This window comes from Arvicanthis niloticus, chromosome 4, assembly GCF_011762505.2.
Source record: "Arvicanthis niloticus isolate mArvNil1 chromosome 4, mArvNil1.pat.X, whole genome shotgun sequence".
NCBI classification, from domain to species: Eukaryota; Metazoa; Chordata; class Mammalia; order Rodentia; family Muridae; genus Arvicanthis; species Arvicanthis niloticus.
Window position 1 is genome coordinate 104,011,587 of NC_047661.1, and position 16,337 is coordinate 104,027,923.

Sequence of the window (16,337 nt, forward strand, 5' to 3'; positions counted from 1 at the left end):
ATGTAATTCGAGTTGTCAGCTGCTGCTGGCCCAGGATGGAGAAAAGAACTATGCTTGTGCAAACTCAGTTGCTCTCACTTCTTACCCTGTCCCTTTGAGGAACTGCAATGCGCACAGATGGGCAGGACCACATCCTTCTGAATGGAAATGAGAAGAAGCTGGTCATGTGGCTTGCTGGAGCTAGCAGTTATAATAAACGGGGTGGGGTGGGGAGGAGGGATGAGGGAGGGGAGACAGACAGGGGGACAGGGAGACACAGGGAGAGAACAGCTAAGGGGAGGACTCCAAGGCTGAACCTTGTCCACTAAATTCCAAGAAACTCGTTTTCTAAGTGGAAGAAATCAGAGTGATTGAGTTTTTGCTTTGCTCAGTTTAAGGTCCCTAAATTACCTTACCTGACTCTATTGTATTTACCTCCATGAGGATCAGTGATTTACAGAGGGCACTGGCAGCTAGCACAGGCTGCCTCAAAGAAGAAAGGGGCATCATGGCGACAGAGGCCTTTAATCCCAGCACTCTGGAGTCAGAGGCAAATTTCTCTGCATTCCAGGCCAGCAAGGCTACATAGTAGGACCTTGTCTCAAAACAACAGCAAATGAATGAGTGAATGAATGATTGATATGAAGGAACTACCTGGAGAGAGTAGCCAGGCAGCGGTGTGCTGGTGGGAGCAAAGCTTCCTGCTGCTAAATTCCCTGTGCCCTAGATGGCACGGGAAGTCTAGAAGACCCTGGAGTGCCCTGCAGCTCCTAATGTCTTACAGATTCTTAACCTTATTTTACAACTTGCTCTTCATTCCTGCCTTATTTATTTTATCATTTAAAACCTGTTATATTTTAGAACTTAAAGAACACAGACACTGTTTTTAACAGTTGTTCCCCTTGTGAAGATTTTTCTTTTTTCGTATCCTTTTCACATTTTTGTTTTTTTTTTTTGTTTGTTTGTTTGGTTGGTTGGTTGGTTGGTTTTTGTTTGTTTTTCTTTTAGACAAGATACCAGTATGTAGGCAGACTGGCCTGGAACTCATCTCCCATTGCTTCTCAGTTTTGGGATTAAAGACACTACCATCAAAGAGTCAAGTCTTGAGAAGTTACACCAATTAAAAGTGTCTTGTTTTAATTTTTTCCCTATAGAGAAACATTTTAAATGGATCCACACTGATACTTTATGAAACAACATATTTTCAGTGTTTTTTTTAAAACTTTTTTAATTGTAAAAATAATATGTATACTTGAGAATGATTTTGGAAAAAAATTACGGTTAATTAGGCAACCAGAGGAAGCAGTCTGTAATTTTTGTTTTATACATTTCAGACTTTTCATAATGAATCTTATGCATGGCTACCTTTGACCATTCTCCTGTGTGCATTTTTTTTATTACTTTGCCCATTTTGTGAGAATTGTCCCACTTAACATAGTGACTGGAGACTAGTAAGCTCTGGGCTAGCAGTGACCTAGGCTGTCACAAAGGTGAAAAAGCAGTAGTCAGGATAGTTGATGTCTTTGCTTATTAACTTTGCGTTTGACTGTGTAAACAATAATGTCGTAATGATTCCTTCTCTGCTTGTAATTGATGTAGGGTAGTTGGGTATGTGGTGATCGATCAAGTCCTGTTAAAACAAACAAAACAAAAGAGGAGTTAGATGCTAGCTAGAGAGGAAGACAGATTTTACTCAGAACTATTGCATTTTGGGAAAGTGAGCTGCCTTGCCAATCACATTCTACCACGTAGCATGACTGACAGGATTCTGTAGCCACAGACTGTCCTAGGAAGGTCATGAGCAGGGTCCAAGGCAGGGCCTTTTATAAAAGAAGTTTCTAAGGTTGGATCAAGGGAGTGTGTTTGTCACTGTGTTAAAATGGCCTGACTTGTAAAATATGACCGTGGAGGTCATGTTTAAATTATCATGAAAACAAATGTGAATGTCCCATGAGCATGCCCAGGAAGAGAGCAGCTCAGGCTGAAGGGAACGTCCCTTTTCAGGAAGGGAAAGGGAGCTTCCAGAGAGGAAAGGAAAGAAAGACTGAGCAGGCCAGGTAGGAGGGTCTGTGGTCCCATAGAGCTGCATACACTGGGTTAAGAAGCTTGGCTGTCCTGAGTGCAATGAGAGGCCGGGGGAAGATTTTAGTCTGACTGTCTCCGCCCTCTGTGTGCAAAGCCGATTATAGCCTAGTGCAGTGCACAGAGTCAGAGATAATAGTTTTCAGGGTGGCACAATTCTTGCACTAGAACAACAGGTCGTTTGGATTATGTAGTAGAAACTCATTTTTTTTTTAAATTTTAATAATTGAAGAAGTATTGTTTGAATCGCTGACATGTCCAGGGTCATAATTCTTTAACAACTCTGCATTCTTAATGGTCTTAAATTTCTAATTGCCTTTAAAAAGAGGCATTAATGTTTAGAGCTGCTAATTTGGTGATTAGAAAGAGGTAGATGGCTTTGTTCTTTTCTGAAGCTACAACAAAATCAATGTTCTCTGGTTCATAGCAGTTCCTTTGATCATATAGACTAGGCATTGAATGGTAAAGCTGGACAGGCTTAGCAAAGCACACCTGTAGCCCCCCCCCCCCCCCCGGGCTTGGGAGACTAAGGCGGGAGGGTCAGGAGTTCAAGTTCATCTTTAGCTACATAGTGAGATAGTGAGTTTGGCGCCCTCATGACACACTGTCTCAATATAATAAAGTAAAATAGGTAAAGTACTGAAAAAATTAATATAGAGCTGTTTTGGAAGGATATTATGCCTGCGCCAGTTTGACGTTTGTAACAACAGTACATGAATTTCTACCTGCTGACAAGTATTGACTTCATATGGAGACATTCTATGTTCTACAAAGAGGTTTTCCCAGGGCTATGCTAAATGCATTTAGGATCTACCTAATTTTATTTTGTTGAACTATATAAGCCTTGATGTGTCTTTAAGAATCAGCTAAGTCCAACTTAGATCCTGCCAGTAGAAACCAAAGGTTTCAGTAGTGAAGCAGTGATGGAAGGGCACACAGATCAATCTTCCAAGCAATGCCGCTGTCTCCTCTCTCCCCTGCCTCTGCGGGTGTGAGGGTCTTACAGCAAACTGATCCTGTGTCCTCCATCTTCCCGGTCTTTGCAGCATACAGCTCCTCAAATTTCCACAAGACAATTTACCATTTTTTTCTTCATCTTTTTCCTGTTGGAGCAGATTGCTTCGTCCTACTTGTAAATTCCATTTTCCATTTTTCTCTGCTGGCACTTGTCTTACAGCACCCTCAGATCCTGCAGGAGAGCAGTGCATTGAGACACTGTGACTGTCACACCAAAAACGCTACTGTCATAGCTCAACAAATGAGTAACTAACCGTCACTGTGGCATTTCTAGCCTTGAACTCTGACTGAAAGTGACACAGAGAAGGCAAGCAGAGTTGAGTAAATCCTGACTTACTCATGCTACAAGAAAACAAATGAAAATGATAAAACCCCAGGAGTCTTTTTTTTGGGGGGGGATGATGATGAATATTTAACATCCTAAAATGTAGTACTTCACAGTTTATGACTTCTTCCTTTATCTAATTATCCTAGTAGTCACAACTTTATTTACACAGAGGGAATAATTGTTACTATCTAGTTACTTTCTCTAGCACCTTCAGACAGGGAGAACGGTCCCATATTATTTAGTATAAAAAGCAAAGTGTTCTTGTTTTATGCTTAACTTTGATTAAATCTCACAGTTTCATCTTGATTATTTGGTGTGAAGGCTAAATGGTTTCCTATATTATTCTCTGAATAATTATCTTTTTCCAACAAATATGAAAAACAGATTTTCTCCTCTTCACAGAGAAATGTTTTCCAAGCTTCTTATCTGCTCACTTGCTCTGCCAGCCTTCCCATCTCCTTTCCTCTCTCCTTCTCCTCCTCCTCTCTTCTTGCTCCTCCCTTCATTCCTCCCTCTGTTAGTGTCTTCCATCCTCCCTTCTTCTCTGTTCCTTCCCTACCTTCCTCCCTTTCTCTCTTCCTCCTTCCCTCCCTTCCTCCCTCCCTCCAGACCTGCCTTCTTCCAGACCTCTCTTCCTCTCTTCCTTGTCTACACAACGTTACACCAGCATAACATAAGTAAGGATGGAGTTGCTGTGGGTTGTTGAATAGTAAGTCACAACTATTGGCACAGTGTATCATGCAAGCACATAAGCGTCTTTAAACTATCCAAAGCACTCAGAAGAATATTGATTTATTAATTTAAAGATATTTTTTAATTTTAAAATAGTTTTTACGAAGTCCTACTGTGTGCCCAGGCTGCCTAGAACTCTTTGCAAAGCTCATATTGACTTGGACCATCCATCTTCTGCGTGCTAGGATTACAGATGTGTGTCACCGTGGCCAGCCGATCTTACAAGTGTTGAGTTAATTTCTGAAAATGTACTTTAGCATATGACTGTAGCATTTGTTTTTGGATATTTTGCTAGTTGTCACTTATTATGGTAGACAAGTTGCTGTATTGGGAAAAGTAGCTTTGTATATTTATTATTAATAAGTTTAAGTATGTGGTTGTATTTTCTTAGAAATGCTCTAGAGGTAGATGTTTTTGCCTTTGAATTTGGGTCATAGTGCATTTGTAACAATATCAGATGCAGGTTGAGTTAACTTACCATGAACTTATGAGTCTCAATATTTTATATACAGTTACATTTAGTGCTTAGCTTAAAGACCAAAGGCCTGCACGAAAGGAAATAGAACTATTCAGAGGAATGACTTCAGTTTCTCTCTTAAAGTATTCTTTCATGTGTTTCACTTAAGTGGTAATTTAAATTTGTCTCCCATGAGTACACAAAAATTATTTGGTCTCATACTAATGACATATAAGAGCTCTTATAATTCATTTTCAAACTTTAAATTTTTAGTAATGTATTTATCCACTAAATGATTTAAAAATAATGAGAAATATATATAGCTGGAAGATGGAAGGTTTGTGAACATGTTATTTTGAAGTGTTTGTTTTTTCAGCTATGATTCTGAGACAATCAATGGGCCTTGTTTTTTTCAAAGATATCTAAGAAGAATCTTGAATTCTATAAATATTGCTCTGTAAGCACATCCATATTAATTATCTTTGCAGCACCAGTGTTTTGCTTATTTACATTTATTTGTGTTGAATATTTATATAGAAAAACAACAGCACAACTTTTATCTTATCTATTTTTATATGCCTTGAACTTTGTAAAACAACATTGTATTTTGATTAGGTCTGAACATGTTTTTTAAATGCTCCTAAAAAAATACAATTTACCCCACTCATTATTTTGTTTGTAATTTATTAGATACCATTAGATGTGTTTTATATAAACATTTGATTTTGGAATCTGAGAAAATGATGTTTGTGTGAGTAATGGTACAAATGCAGCAAAAGGTGAATGAATGAAACTGTATAAACAGTTTTAGAGGTTGTTAACTGTTTCATAGTGCATTTGTAACAACATCAGATTCAGGTTGAGTTAACTTACCTTGAATAGGGTAGGTTTGGCTGAGTCCAGTAGTTAGCCAAACCACTAACTTACAGCTAAAGTACTGAAAGACCATGGAAATGACCAAGGCATGTTCCTTAATCCCAAGCAGAGAGCCAATAGTTACTTATGCAACCACAAAGTAGTATAATTATGTTGTATAATGAAGCTGTTAACTAGGTGCCACTGAAGCACAAAATACAAGCTAAGAGTATTAAAGTTAGGAGTTGTGAAAGTCTTTATCCTTCCCAAAGACAGACAACTGGAATGATTGTTTTCTAGGCCATGAAAATTGACTGGAAGTAATAGTGAAGAATTTCAACCTCCTAAGGGAAGGGATTTGATCTTTAATCTGTAGAAACTAGGGGATTTACTAAAGATTTAGAAAATATCAATTTCTCAGACAAATTCATTGGTAGTAAAAGACAAAGGTGTTCGGTATTCTAGGCAACTGGTGTAGAGAGAGCATTTGAAAACTCTTTGGAGTTTATTCTAGATGCGGAGGCATGTAGGGTCCTGAATCACAGCTTGGCAGTTAAGATGATATTGGTAAAAGTACCAGAGATGTTGCTGCATCTTTACAGGGGTAACTTCAGGAGGGCCTGGGTAATGGTTACTCTGTGACAAATGGGAGGGGAGATTTCTCTGTGGTTTTTAATTGGGGAAGTTTAGTTCATCTCTCTAATAGAGAACAAAGGAGAGAAGTAAAGTTGTGAGACAGTAAAAATTTAGATGAGTGAAGAATATGATTGGATTTTTATTACTACGGACTAGAAAAATACCCTTCTTAGTGGACCATAGAAACACACACACACACACACACTTGTTCAAACTTCTGATCTGTGACCTCTTGGCAGAATCTGAGCTTTCACCTTTTGTACTTTCCTCTTCAGAATGGAAGTAGGTGGAGACAGGTATGATTGTCCCTCTTGGGCCAAGACTGAAAGCTAGATTCTCAGTGGAGATAATAAGTGCAGAAACAGAACCTTCCAGTTGTGGCTTAGTATAGTCTTTCTCTATTCCATGCCTTTGCTAATTGTCCATCTCAAATCTGCTCAGTTGTTTAAATTTGTGTGCGTATTTGTGTTTTACTTCTATAATGCAAAAGTGCATGGAAATATAGAGTATGAATCTGTATGTTCTGAGCCCATTACATAGAGCAGATAATGAATGTGGGTGAGCCCACCACTATTATAGTATAATTAGGTTATGGTAAGGACTATAGACAGATGGGAGAACTAATTAACAAAAAGTTTCATAAAGATCAGTAACCATACGTTTCTTAGATTATTTTCATTCTGGATAGACTTAAAGTAAACTTTATATATAAAACAGCTAGTTTAATTTTTTAGATAAATATATTAGTTTGTCAGCCTTCCGGGACTTTGGCCCCTTCGTTTTCTCCCTTTTCTGGAACATTTGACAAATCGTGGAAGTAATTTTTTAGTAACAACTGGGAATACCCTGCTGGCATCTTTGAAGCATGCTGTGGGGCATCATTCACTGCACAGGGCAGCGTATCACGATCATTAATTACTAGGTTCAAGGCTGTGAAACCTGGACTTCAAAAGGCCTGCCACCATAAGAGCAGAGCAACACATAGCCAGTCTTATTCACCCAGACTCATGCATCTGAATTAGTGGCATGTTACTGTGATATAGGCAAGCCCTTTCTCCTTGTCATTCAGGTTCTCCCATCTTCTGGTTTTCCTCTGGAGTTCATCTCCAGTTACTCTGGAGAAGTTGTGTTTCTCTAGCTATAACTGAGTACCACAGCAAGGCTGTGCCCACTACTCTTCCTGAGCGTGATGCTCTCTGCCCACCCCTCATATCACTTCCTTGCCCTGAAGGCCTGTGCTTAAACCCATCCTGATGGGGAAGAATGAAGGCTGTACCTACTAGCTCAACATGAAGTGGCAGCTTGCCTCATAGCCTAGCCGAGCATCCCTAACTAAATTACTTGCTTCCTTTCTTTTTCTGTGTTATACGCACCATGATATTATATAGTTATTTCTTGATTGTTTTCCTCCCGGTAGCATATAAACCCCAGGAGGAAAGAATTTGCCTTTGCCCTGACATCAGAAACAGCCCCTGGTGTAGAGTCACTGCACAGGCCTGTTTATTTTTATTAAGCTCAAACATAGATACTCAGAAAGGTAACAAAAAGTCCTATTAATACAAATTAGAAAGCCACATAAACTTTGATTTATGACATGCCTCTTTTATGCAATCACAAGAAAGCCTTCTGCTTCTCTTCTGGCTAAACTGAATGCCAGGGAGGGGCATAAAGCGGAGCCACACCTAATGGAAGATTGAAGCCTGTGAGCAAAGGTTTGGACTCTAACTGATTTGGCCCCTGAAGAGGAGTGGGGGGGGGGGCGGGGTCAACATACTTCCTTATATCCATCCTTCATAAGCAGCCCCTCAACATTTACTCGTATATTCCCAGGTGCTAGCTTTCTAGGCTAGGTCCATTTTGTATTTCTTGCTGTTTCCCACACTCTATAGAGGGCTTGAATTCTCTTGTCAGGAGAGTGAAAGGTCTCTTTTATCTGATGAACAGCTAAAGCTGCTAGCTGCTTCCTCATCCTCCAGGGGAGTGATTAAATGATATCTCAGAAAGAATAACCATAAATTAGAGTTATGGTTTGTTTTTCTTTCTCTCCCCAGCCTGCCCTTGAACTTAGGCCTCCAGATCGCTAGGATTAGAGACCATGCCACCATGCTTGGTTGAACACTTAGCGCTTAATAAACTTTCATGCTTTTTAAAGCAAAAACCTGCTCTCCAGATGAAATCACAAAACCAGTCGCTAATGAAAAAGAGCTGGCTGCCCCTCCCACTGCTGTTTTCACTGGCTCGCCCTGCTTCGTGTGATTCCTTTAAAGGACTTTGGGAGTCTGCTGGGAAGTGAGGATCGTCCAGTTTTCCCAGGAAGCACACTTATAATTAACAGTTAAAGCTTTGGTGGCTGGGCTTTCTTTCCAGTTTCACTTTGTTGATGGTCATTGCTCAAAAGCAGTCATGCCATTTCCTGGAGGAAGGCGAGAGTGGTGGCCATCTAGCAGGATTATTGATAGACACTAAAAGCCGAATTTAATTTTTTTATGCCATAAAACATTATTCTTTAGAAAATGAAGAGATGGCTCCTCAGTGAAGAACCGTTAATGTTCTTGCAGAGAACCAGAGAACTGGAGTTGAGTTCACAAGAAGCAGGGGACACAGAACGACCTGTAAATCCAGTTCCAGGAGATCTAATACCCTCTTCTGACTCCTTGGACACGTACATGCATTTGGAACATACTTTTGAAGCCGTATACATGTATTTATAAAAAGAAGTACATCTTTAGAAATATTATTTTTTGATTAATTTCATGCAATTAAAAAAATGTGAGACTATTGCCAGGCTGTGGGTTCTACAAACAGAGATGGTGGAGTGAGTTTGGAGAATCTTCTAGACTTGAAAGACTTTCAAGTAATGTGGGTTATTGGGATCTGGACTATGAATTGAATTCTTGAGTCTCTCTTGACTTGGGCAAACAGCTTTGTATCTCCTGGCCACCTCACATACTCTGGGAGGCTAAACTGATGACTCCCTGGATAACCTGTCTGGCTTTATAATTTGAAGTTCTTTCTATTCTCAAAGACAGGTCCAGTCTGTACATTAGTTCTGATCCAGACTCTAGGTGTATTGTGGTCTGAAAGGCTTTTTTTTCCCCAAAATTGCTCAGTTTTGTCTAATGGAACTGATTTCGAATGGCCATCATTGAGAGATTGCCTTTTTATATAACAGCAGTTATTCTAACAGCAGTGGATATGAACCAGAAATACCCTGGCATAAAAAAAGCTTTTTCTAGTAGAGAAGAAAATATACCTATCTTCATTTGCAAATTTCTTGTGAGGCAATTCTATTACCCTTTGAACCTTTTTTTAAAAATGTATTTATGTAACTGGCTTTAATCAGTTTAAAAACTCATTGCAGTTTAACCAGGATGTGTGGTAGTATAGTTGCAGAGAGAGGGAGTGGGAAGAAAGAGGGGGGAGGCACAGAGAGGCAGACAGCTTTGAACATGTCCACCTTTACCAGGTATACAAATTACCCTAATAAAAAAAGTAAGCAAATCATATCAAGGCCCAGATCCAGACCTACCAGGCTATCAAGGTCAGTGGAAGGAAAGGCTGCTGGGGTCACTGCAAAGCATGAGAGTCTCTGCCTCACATGCCTTCTCTGGCAGGCCTTATCTGACAGATAGGAACAGAAAAGGAACAGTTCTTGCTCTGTGCTGCATAGTTCGTTCCCTGGCTTCATATGCTGTCACAGCTCCAGTCCCCTTCTTACCGCTAGTGATTGATACTGCTGTCTCAGCTCAGGCTGGAAGTGGACTTCTGGGGCTCTGGGCAATTTATTCTATGCTGGCAGGCTGGGCTCCTGGGCATCCATGCACGACTTCACAAACAGCTCTGTGGATGACCTGGATCCGTGACAGCTCCTCTGACCCTGTTCTTTTGTTCTCTGCCCTTATTGGACTTTTCTGCCTTGTTTGTCTCGTATCCTCCAGGACAGATTCATCCTTTCCTGTTGAAATGTCACATATTTTGCTACTAATTGGGATGGATGTTAACTGAAGAAACACAGTATAACTAATCTTCCAGTCATGTTGTCTATTTTTTGTAATAAGTGGCAACAACTTTATAGATTTTATTTTACAGCACTGTTTTAATTATTAGATATTTTGATAGTATTTTATTTTTATAGATAACCTTTTCATCATTACACAGAATACCAAATTTCTAGTTCTTTATTCTGTTTGGAAGAAGAAAGCTTTAAGAAAGATAGGTAGATTTTTTAGATAGTAATAACCTGAAACTTACTGATTCTGAACATTTGATATAATTATCTTACTAATTTCCAGACTACTCTTTATGTCTCAGGAGACCGAATCTCAATCTCTCTCTCTCTCTCTCTCTCTCTCTCTCTCTCTCTCTCTCTCTCTCTCTCTCTCTCTCAACTCAATTCACTATTGGTAATTGATTGTGTGCCTATATAAATCGGGATTCCGTGAGTCTCAGAGATGTTAATTAAATTTGCTTGAGCTTGCTTAGTTTACAGAGGGTGGAACCAAGATTCAAATACATTTGTTTGATTCCGAAGTTCACATTTTGACCTGACACAGCTTCCATGGTTTACTTCCTCATCTGCACAAAGAGCCCACAGCTCTGTGTAATAGCATTACTTTTCATTTGCATAAAATACTAAAATATGGTGCCAGCCGTATCAGGAACTTCAGTCCTGTGAGGGAAGCGAGGACTGTTCACAAGAGCCTGTGAAAGGAAGCGCCCACACTAGGTATATGGAGAAGAGAGGGTTGTGTCAGCTGTGAAATATTTTCTGGAGACTTGACTGTCTCTAAGGACAAGAAGAAGCAACAGTATTGCCCCTAAATCAAAATGATGTCTGCGGCCACTACCAGCTGATGACCATGTCTACATTAGACAGATTACTGACTAGTTTTTAGACAAAACTTTCAGGTTCCACACTGTATCAAGGCCTTCCTGTCTAGAATGTCTGTTTTCAGCTCAGGCCCCCACTCTTGTTGAGTGAAAGGGCTCTGGGTGACTCCATCCCCTCCTGGGTACCAAGTCCACTGGGGCCTTCTTGGTTCTAGTCTTTCAAATCTCAGTTTCCCTAGATTTGAAAAGTGAGTTCCCTCCTCGGGCTTTGGTACAATACTTGGGTTTGCAAGCTTGCACCTTTGTCTCTAGCTTCTTGTTCCTTCATGAATTCTCCTTCCTCAGTGACTGAGGGCATCTCATGAATATCCTGGTTTTCCTTACACCACTCTTCATTTTGACATTTTCCTCTAGACATGTTTCTTGTTTCATACTAGAATATTCATATGGAATTGTATCAATACCTTTTTAATTATACTATACTGAAAATGGTAGGGGTTTGCACCTACCTGCACTTACCCAAACTTGCTCCTTAGCTTGTGTTAGCCTGTGAAGCTCCTGCCTCTCCTTAGAGATGTGCCTAGACTGCAGACTCCTCAGTGTCCTGTTCACCTCTTTTTCCTTGAGGATTTAGGTAACCAAATTCTTCTCCCTCTAACTTCTTCAATGGCTTATAAATGGTCTCTTTTCCTTGGTGCACACTCCATAGTGTCCTGGTCTGCTAAGCCTGTTTTAGAACTTCCCTTAGCTACTGAGGAATCTTCTACTGCAAACTCAGCATCTTCATAATACCTTTTTTTAGAGAGGACCTTAGCTCCTCAAGCTAAATTCTAAAATCCCAACACTGGAAATTCTAACATTCTGAGTTTCTAAAGATGTTCTCTGTATGTTCTCAAAACACATACACTCATCTTCAGACCATAAAATTTCATATTTCTCAGAGTCTTTCCCACTTGTACTTTTAGGGTAGTTAATACCCTTTTTTCCCCTCCTTCTGTCTAATTGGCTATATTCATTCATTCTTTCGCCTTTCCTCTCTCAAGCTAAGTATTTGACACAGGTTTTAGAGCCTTTGAACCACTTTATAGCCCTGGGATACACCACATTCCACAGCCTTTGGCCTCCTTTCTCTTTCAGCCTCTGGATGTCATCCGGAGCCTTTCTTTGCATTCCTAATTTGGTGAATGGTTCACAGCTTTGAGGGAGCTTCCTTTTTCTTTTTTGTCCAGAGGTCTTTTGTAGGTGGGGGATGGCTTAGGTACCATATTATCTTCTGTTCACATGTGGGGTTGCCCTAGAATTTATCTCCTTGATCTGAGGGACTTTATTCAAACTTCATTTTTAGAAATAGCCTATCACACAAGTTGTTCTTAACACTATGGTACAAGCTATGTTATACCAATCATTTGAATCCCTATGTATAGCGTCAACATTTACTAAGCATTTTATGTTTGCTTTTTCTTTTTTCTCATCATCATTAGAAAGTTTGGGGACAGGGAAGAGAGTAAAGTGTTTCCTTTTAAGTCACTCCGGAAGCTCTGCCCTCCCTGCCATTTCGCCTATAACACAACTTTGCATCCTTGGAATGACTCTGCATTTATCTAAGGTTTTTGTTTGTTTGTTTGTTTTTCTTTTTCTTTTTTCCCTAGTGAATGAAGTTAATAAGAGATGAATTTGGAAAATATCTGGGTAGTACTTTCTTTAGAGTTTCTGGTACAAATCAGAGTCGGGACAAAGCCTTACGGGGTGCTTAGCAATCACCGCGGCTTCTTGCCATGCTGGAAGAATTTTCCTTTCTCCTAAAGCTCACTTTGCAAATCTTCACTTTGTCATAAACTAGCCATTGCCTCTTACCTCTAATTCAAAGCTGTTTTCTTTTTAAAGTTCAGCTGGCAGAAAGAAGAGCACATTCTGTATCTTATAAGTACCCAGCCTTCTTTCCTCTTGGACATTACCCTCTGTGGGAGTCACACCTCAGAAAAGACAACACAGAGCCTCCTGCCAGGTTTTCATTATTCACTTGTTCCCATTGTCTGAACACCTAACTCACCCCCCACCCCCCCCACACACACACTGTGATTCTCTCATGACCTCCCTACCCCTACACCCACTTCCCACCCTTCCACCCCTGGCCACATGTGACTTTTGTTGCTCAAGGCAGAACTTTTTCTGTTTTCCTTCAAGATCCATCGTTTTCAACAGGGCATGCTAAGCAGGCATCCCTTTTTCTCATCTGAACTTGTTTTTGTCATATTGGGCTTAGATAAATGTACATAATCACTGCACATAGATTATGATCCGAGGACTGGGAACGTTGGCGTTATCTAGCAAGGCAGACACTGGAGATTCACATTAGAGGTTTGGCAGAAGTGAATGCACAGAACAGTTCTTTTTCTGCTGACTTAAACAGAGAAGAGAGGGGAGGGGACAAGAGGAGAGGGGAGGCAAGGATCAGTGATAGATAGGGGTAGCAGGGAAGGGAGAGCAGAAAGCACTCTGTTGGAGATAGAGTGGACTAGGACGGGCTATTAATCTTTTTGTTTCTGTTACATTAACCAGTGGAGACCTAGGAAACCAGTTCTGAGGGCTTGAGTCCTTGTGTCAAGATTTGCATATTTATTACTGCTTCAAAATCATCTGATTCTGGTTTGCCTAGGCAGCCTGTCACAGCCAATTCAGTAAAGGCCTAGGAACCAACCAAGAGACTAGAACCCAGCTCTCCTTTTTATGATTTTATAATTTTTTTGTGAGGAGAGATTCAGATGGTTTCTTCCTTGGTGAATATTTTGCTGGCATCCCAGTTCATGCCACAGTAAATCTCCAGATGATGGATTTCAGTCTCCTGAAGAGTTGGATTGCTGTGTGCTGCCTGCTGAAGTTCTTGATCCTGTGCCCAAATTGAAACAAAAGAATGCATTTAGCTTCTCTCAGTGAGGACTTGTGGAACCAAACACAAATGAAACCAAGGGAAGAGAGATAAGGGCCTGCAAGTTTATCAAACTAGCTAATGGTACTTTAAATAACTCCCCTGTGCTCAGTCCTCTCCTCTCCTCTCCTCTCCTCTCCTCTCCTCTCCTCTCCTCTCCTCTCCTCTCCTCTCCTCTCCTCTCCTCTCCTCTCCTCTCCTCTCCTCCCCTCCCCTCCCCTCCCCTCCCCTCCCCTCTCCCCTCCCCTCCCCTCCCCCCCTCCTCCCCTCCCTTCCCCCTCCTCCTCCTCCTCCTCCTCCTCCTCCTCCTCCTTTCTCTCTCTCTCTCTCTCTCTCTCTCTCTCTCTCTCTCTCTCTCTCTCTCTCTCTCTCAGCTGGCCTTGATATCATATCTTATTTTTTTTAAAGACATGGTCTCTCTATGTAGACCAGGCCAACTTCTTAATCACAGAGATTCATCTGCCTCTGCCTCCCAAGTGCTGAGATTAAAGGTGCACAACCTGTCACTTGATATATTATCTTCTTGATTTTGGTACTTTGTAAAAGAAAATATTGGGGCATGCTCTATTTTGGATATAGCGCTATTTGCAGAAATGTAGACAAGGCATTGTGGATTTAAAGCTATAGTCCAAAGTAACCTGATTCTTTAATTCACTTATCGATCAGTTTTTAAGTCTCTGTTTTCCAGACACCTTCCCTACAATAGTGAACACACTGACAAATTAACACATGACAAAGCCAGTCCTTGATTCCATTGCTATAATGAGCCATACTCTGAAGGGGTGGGAGAGGCTTTGCAGGCACTGAAAGACAAGTGACACAGAGCCTGATGGAGCTGGATGAGGGTAGACTCACCCTGGCCAGACACCACTGTGTGGAGTAAGACCATCAGAAGTCTTAGGAATGTTACCCGAAAGAGGGCAGGAGCTCTGAACTGTGTGAGTGGATCTTACTTTTTTTAGGAGATAGTATACAGAGGAAATATTTGTTTGACCCTGCTCATATGTTGAAGCCCTGTCTCCTGATATGAAACTATTCAGAGCTGAGACCTATGGGTCTTTGGAAGGTGATTGTTGGCAGGGCGGGCTATTCTGATTAAAGAACTTAGTAAGAAGAGACCAGGGTGCCTTTTCTTTCATCCTAGGATACAAGAACCACCAGCAGCCTTCTAGGAAGGATGCCTTTCCTTTGAGACTTGGACTTCCGAGCTTCAGGCACTGTGAGGACTAATGTGTGCTGTTTAAGCCGCCCAGGCTCTTCTCCAGCAGCCCCAAACGGATTTGTACAGCTGGGAAGGCTTTGGATAGAGTGAGGAGAGAAGGGAGCTGCTCTGGTTTCTTGGTTGAGCTTCCTCTAACTGAGAAGGGCCAAAGCAGAGGCTGGAAAACTCCTGGCAAGGCAGCTGCTGTAATTAGTGACTCGGACTGAAGTGGCCGCAGTGGAGATGGCTCTGTCCTCAGATGCAGGGTGTGCTTTGAAGGTAAAGCTGAATAAACAGGTATATTTAGTGAACAGGACGTGTCACAGGGATGTCATACTGGATAGTACATGTGAACTGAACAGGACGCGTCACAGGGGTGTCAGGGAGAAGGTCTGGGAAACTAGAAGAATGGACTTTCCCCAGAGTCGGTTGTGAAGGGCAGAGTTGAGGATTAGTTACTTGTCCATTAATCTCTAAACATTGTCAGATCTCCAGGTTGAGATGCCAATGATACTGGATATGCAGCTGAGATTCAGTGGAGGGCAGAGCTGGAAATGTGAAAGCAGAAGTTGACAATGTGCAAATAGAAATGTTATTTAAAATACTGAACAAACGGTGTGCTCTGTGTGTGAATCAATCAGGGCAAATGCCAGAGTTAGGCAGGCCGGCTCTCTGTAGGCACATGGACGGCTCTCTGTAGGCATGTGCTGGCCCAGCAGGCATTGGTGTTGGCTGAGGATTCTCTTCTTACCTTGGTTGCTCTCAGTGCTACAGACAGAACACAGACTTAGAGTCTAAACCAAAATTTCAAGTTCCTCACTAAATCCAAAGGCACCGACGTTTCTGCACTTTCTGATTATACACGTTCCGTCTTTAGGAAAAGCTCAAATGTAGATGTATTATCATAACTTTGAAGCCAAACCCTGTTTTGAAATTGTTGGCTTTCATGTACATTGTAACTTTGAGTTCAGGATCTTCCATTTTCTACTTGGTTTTATGGAAGTGAGGTTTTTGGTTTTTTTTTTTTTTCCTTCCCTACCTCTGGGAAAAAAAAAAAAAAAAAAAAAAAAAAAAAAAAAAAAAAAAAAAAAAAAAAAAAAAACCACATCTGTGCAGACAGTAGCAACTCTCCCTCACTTTATGAGGAGGATTCTAAGTTCCATATTAAGAGGATTTACCAAGGCACTTACTAACTGTGCATAACATCCTACCTAAAGAACCATGTGCTTTAAGAGTCTCAATTGTTATTCAACTTGCATTTTAATACTAACTATTTGGGTTATCCTAACAGTGC

The 16,337-nt window shown here is 40.9% G+C and overlaps 1 protein-coding gene and 1 long non-coding RNA gene across 12 annotated transcripts in view; one reads left to right on the forward strand and one right to left on the reverse strand.

Moving 5' to 3' along the window:
• Camk2d (calcium/calmodulin dependent protein kinase II delta) overlaps positions 1 to 16,337 on the forward strand; it is a 246,679-nt gene that overhangs the window by 85,362 nt on the left and 144,980 nt on the right. The gene's annotated exons all lie outside the window — the stretch shown is intronic.
• Positions 1,010 to 10,167, reverse strand: LOC143441914 (uncharacterized). Its single transcript, XR_013109666.1, has 3 exons — positions 9,805 to 10,167; positions 3,066 to 3,250; positions 1,010 to 1,609 (listed from the first exon to the last, which is right to left on the reverse strand). It is a non-coding gene; the product is annotated as an uncharacterized LOC143441914 (long non-coding RNA).